The sequence below is a fragment of the Solanum dulcamara genome, chromosome 5 (genome assembly GCF_947179165.1).
Source record: "Solanum dulcamara chromosome 5, daSolDulc1.2, whole genome shotgun sequence".
Lineage (NCBI taxonomy): Eukaryota > Viridiplantae > Streptophyta > Magnoliopsida > Solanales > Solanaceae > Solanum > Solanum dulcamara.
This window is the reverse complement of record NC_077241.1, coordinates 61568742-61574631: the sequence shown is the minus strand read 5'-3', so window position 1 is coordinate 61574631 and position 5890 is coordinate 61568742.

Sequence of the window (5890 nt, the reverse complement as noted above, 5' to 3'; positions counted from 1 at the left end):
GAACTTCATAGATAATATGGATCACCTGTCAATCCTTTAGAAAAACCATAAAAAGAAAATTGGGGTGTTACATTCAGGGTGCGACCGTGTTTTCTAAGATTGACTTGAGGTTTGGCTACCACCAATTGTAGATTAGAGTAGCCGACATTTCTAAGACTGCTTTTCGGACTCTTTATGGCCACTATGAGTTCCTTGTGATGTCTTTTCGGCTTACTAACTCCCCCACAGCTCTTATAGACTTTATGACTCGAGTATTCAGGCCTTATCTTGACTCCTTTGTGATTGTATTCATCGATGATATACTAGTATACTCATGGAGTAAAGAGGAGCATGCACAATATTTGAGGGTCATGCTCCAGACTTTGAGAGACCATTAGTTTTATGCTAAATTCTCAAAGTACGAGTTTGATTGGAGTTTGTGGCATTTTTGGGACACGTGGTGTCCAGAGAAGGTATAAGGGTGGATTCGGTAAAGATTGAGGCTATTTGTGGTTGGGTTAGGCCCACATCTATTATGGAGATTTAGAGCTTTATTTGATTAGATGGGTATTACAGATGATTCATCGAGGGTTTCTCCACCATTGTAGCCCTATTAACCCATTTGGCCCACCAAGATGTTCTTTTTATATGGTTCGAGGAGTATGGGTTGAGCTTTCAAAAGCTCAAAGAGTTGCTTACCACCACTCATGTTCTGACTCTTACAATTGAAGGAGAAATATTTTTGGTATATTGTGATGCTTCTAGTGTGGGTCTTGGTTGTGTACTTATGCAGCGGGGCTGAGTTGTTGCGTATGCTTCAAGATAGTTGAGAGTGCACGAGCACAACTACCCCACTGAATTTTTGTGTATGCTTCAAGAAGTTGAGAGTGCACGAGCGCAACTACCCTACTTATGACCTGGAGCTGGCGATGGTAGTTTTCGTACTCAAATGCGGAGGCACTACTTATACAGAGTACATTGTGAGATATATACAGATCACCGCAGCTTATAGTACATTATGAGTTAGAAGGATCTTAATTCTAGACAGCGACATTGGATTGAGCTACTGGCCAATTATGACATCTCTATCCTCTACCACCCGGGCAAGGTGAATGTAGTAGCAGATGCATTGAGCTAGAAGATAAGGAGTATGGGTAGTTTAGCTTAATTATCTACTGTAGAGCGACCCCTAGCATTGGACATCCAGTCTTTGTCTAATTGGATAGTCAGGTTAGACATCTCAGATTCCGGATAGATTTTGGCTTTTGTGGGAGCTCGATCATCACTACTGGACTATATTCGTGGCTGACAGTTTGAGGATGGAGCATTAGTAGAACTTTGGGAGTTAGTATTGCGAGGTGAGGGTGGCCAAGCTTCCATAGATTCAGATGGGACACTATGGTTCAATGGTCACCTTTGTGTTCCTAGAGTTGGAGACTTTATTCATTTGATCCTTCACGAGGCCCACGATTCCAGGTACTCTATCCATCCGGGCACCGCAAAGATGTATCGGGATTTGAGACAATATTACTGGTAGTGTGGTATGAGGAGACATATAGCTGAGTATGTATCTCATTATTTAAGTAGCCAGCAAGTTAAGGCCGAGCATCAGCGGCCTGGTGGAGTCTTTCAGAGACTACCCGTTTTCGAGTAGAAATGGGAACAGATTACCATAGACTTCATGATGGGATTGCCTCGGACATCTAAAGGTAATGATGGTATTTGGGTCATCGTTGATCAATTGACTAAGTCAACGTATTTCTTGGCTGTATGATCCACTTTTACTGCAAATCATCTAGCTCAGATTTATATTCAGAAGGTGGTTTATCTGCACGGGGTACCGATATCCATTATACTAGATAGGGGATCTCAATTTACTTCCAATTTCTGGAGGGTCTTTCAGAGAGAGTTGGGCATCCGGGTTGATCTTAGCACGGCATTTCATCCATAGAACGACGGTCAGTCAGATTGTACTATTTAGGTTCTTGAGGATATGTTATAAGCTTGTGTATTAGAGTTTGAGGGTCATTGGGAGCAATACTTGCCTTTGGATGAGTTTGCGTACAACAACAGATATTACTCTAGTATTCAGATGGCCCCATTCGAGGCCTTATATGGTAGGCATTGTCGCACTCCGGTTGGTTGGTTTGAGTCTTCAGAGCCTGCCCAGGTATATCGGGCCCTTTGAGATTATGAGGAAAAGTGGAGAGGTTGATTATGAGTTGGCTTTACCACCGGCATTTTCAGCTATACACCATGTTTTTTATGTTTCTATGTTGCGTCGATATATTCCAGATGAGTCTCACGTGCTTCAATATGATTCTGTTGTATTGGATGATCGCCTGACTTTTGTTGAGAAGCTGGTTGCTATTCTAGCCAGAGATGTTTGTCAACTTTATTCTAAGTTCATCCCTGTGATTAAGGTCCAGTGGAACCATCATCCGATTGAGGAGGCTATATGGGAGACCGAGCAGGAGATGCAGGAGTAGTTCCACAACTTATTTGACCCTCTAGGTATACCCTAGTCATTACTTTCGCGGATGAAAGTTCTTTTAGAATAGATGTTGTAATGACCCTGAAGGTTAATTTTGGAATTTTTGTAAAATGACAATTTTACCCCTCCTTTTAGTTGCCCTAAGTCGTTTTTGATTGGTACCGGGTGCTGATTTTTAGAAAATCCTATGAAAAGTTGTCTCTTTAGAAATTTTGCGTTTTCATAAGCTTTAAGTATTAAAAAGTTGTATTTGGGGTCAATCAGAACTATAGGTCTCGGAACTGAATTTCGTCGATTCCAGCAGCTTTAAAAATATTGAAATTGGCATAAGAGGCTTTACGGAATCAATTTTGGAGTTATAACGAAAATTTGAGGCCTTCAATTGAGAATTTGAGGAATTTTAAGCCAAGGTTTGACTTTGATCAACATTCTTGGAAAATGCGCTTGGATGGGAATTCTGATAGCACGGTTAGCTCCGGAGTATAGATTTTAGTCTAGAACGACCTTTTGCTCAATTCTCGAGGTTTCCAAGTTTATTTTGACCCCTGCGATAGGTTTCGATATCCAGAGGTGGGACTCACTTTTTGTTGTAACGATCTCTAATGAGAATTTTGACCAAGCCGTTGAGTCCAAATTGTCATTTTCAATTAGATTCCATATGTGGTTTGTGTTTTTCCGACTCCGCATGAGTCCGGAGCGTCGAAACCAAGGAGTTAATAATTTTAAAAATCTGGTGCGCGAGTGATGACGTGGCATATGTACTTAAATCTGAAAAATATCAGATTATAAAACATTTTTCTCAAAACTTTGACTTGCAATTTTGAGAGCAATTCTGATCCAATTTGGGTAATTCCAAAAGCTATCTTGCGTGGAATTTTGAGGAGAACATCGCGGAGGTGTCGGAATTTGCTTTTGGCACGTCATTCGAGGTAAGAAATTGATTTTTAGCTGCAAATTTAGTATTTTTTGGAATTAAATTTTGTTGAATTTTGGAAGAGTGTATCTTGGTCAGTATAACTCCATTTTGAGTGATTCTTGAGGCTAGATTGTGCGATTTTTTGCAAGAAACATTATGATATAATTTTTTTTGATTGAGAGAGTTTCATTTTTGAGAAATCGACGTGTAAAGAGGCTGTCTTGTTTGTTTTCTTAATTTAAAAATGTGGAAATTGATTATTTGATCATCTTGCGTTATTTTTTCACCCCGAATTTTATTATAAATTTGATTTATGAGCATGAGGTGATATTTAAAACCTATTTAGGAGGTCAAATCCTTAATTTTAGATGCGGGTCCCATATTCCCTATTTTAGATTCTGAAATTGATCCGTCTCCAAAAATTATAAAATTAGTGTCTAAACGACCGTATCGACATTATGTTTCTATTTTTGACAGTGTGGCAGCATTCCGAGACCGCTCGAAAGGGAAAAACTCCGGCACTCTAATTTGGAGCTCACGTGTTCAGCCTACAGGTAGGCTACGATTTACCTTTCTTTAGATTGAGTTGAAATAAGTGAAAGCATATTGAAATAGTTGGAATTTGGGTTGGGTAGTTTAATTGTATATCTTAGGTGTTAGAAATCATGTTTTAGGCTTTTTATTAGGTTTTTCGGGTATTTTCAAGTGTTTCTTATCGTTATTTGTTAGTATTGTAAGAAGAGTTGAATGAGCATGTTGTTGATACTGTAGAATATGATGGCCTTAGTATTAGATGTAAATTTGCTTTAGATGCCTCGGTGGACTTAGATTCTTGTAGAATGGTGTGGCGGGCTAGTGCCTGGTAGTTTGGCCTTAGCTAGGTGATACCCTTGCTCTTAAGAACACCCTCATCCATCACTCGGCATAGTCATAGCTTTTGAGATATATCGGTAATACTATATTTCTTGATCATTTGGATTTGGCTCCGATTCAAGTTTTAGCGACATATGAGTTGACATATTGGGGAGGAGATTCTCGGAACTATTATTGTCTAATTGGAAAAAGGAGAATATTTGGTACCAGGAGATGAATTATCTGTGAGCATCCAGGTACGCAGTTCCAGCCTCCGTTTTGAATTATCGGGGAGCATCCGAGTACCCAGCCCCGGCCTCTGCCGGCTTGCTAGTATGGCGAGCATCCGGGTACCCAGTCTTGTCTTCGATCATATCGATGTGTTACGGTGAGCATTCGGGTACCCAGCCCCAGCCTTGACCACACTGATGTATTATGGCGAGAATCTGGGTACCCAATCCTATCCTTGGCCACATTAGACATTCGGGGCGAGCATCTGGGTCCCAGTCCTAGCCTCAACCCCTAAAGCACCCCTTGTTCATTGACTCTTGGAAATGCTGGGTTTGGAAATGATACAATTCTTCGGTTCCTGACCTCGTAGATTCTTGGTTTCTAGCCTTGGTAGTTGTAGCTATTTTGTGTACTCGGCGGATTTATGGGGGATTCTTCCGAGTTTTTAGTTAACTTGTGCATGAGTGTCCTAGCTGAGCTTATGGGGGTCCAGTTTTCCCTTGTGTTGCTTATGTTGACTCCTATTTAGGCTTTCCTCTTTTTTATATTATTTTTTTTTACCTTTTCTGCTCAGTCGGCTTATGATGCCTACTGGGTACCTATTATCTTAGTGCTCATACTACATTCTGCATCTACTTTCCTAATGTAGGACCAAGCACCAGCTACCATCACGAATAGATTGAGCCTGTTGCAGTCAGATTCAGAGATGGGGTGAGCATTTGGCATTTTTGGATCACTTTTATCTCCTTCAGTATGGATGGCCCATCTTTTAATTTTTGAGACTAGCCAGTTGTTGTATATATACGTCCGGTCGACTTTCGGTACTTGTACTCGTCTTTTATTTTGTAGCAGCTCTATATTTGTGGCATCCAGGTTCTAGGAGGGATCTTTAGTTGTTTATATCATATTTTAGTGTACTTCCGCTTATTCATTCTGCTTACTTTTATAATTCGCCACTCTTGTTTAGTTTTCACCCTCAAACCCATTACTTGACATTTCGGGTTTAAAGGTTGGCTTACCTACTGGTGGTTTATAGTAAGTGTCATCATGACCTGAGAAAACTTAGTCGTAACGACCTCAGATGGAAATTTTAACTATATCATTGAGTCTAAAATGTCAAATTTGGTGAGATTGCATGGTTCATTTGTATGCACGAGGTTTCGAATGAATCCCAAGATCCCCATCGGAGACTTTAAAAATGGAAATGATCTGCTGGTCCACCATATTTGGTGCTCCCTCGCTCTATAAAACATCAATCTCATTTTTTTCTCCAAATTTCAAAATTATATATCATGACCTATAGAGTTCCAAATTGGGTAATTCAAAAGGAAAACTTTGATATTTTTTTAAGAGAACGTGTTGGTGAGCTCGAAAACTGATTTGGGGTATTCAATTGAGGTAAAATCTTAATGTTAGCT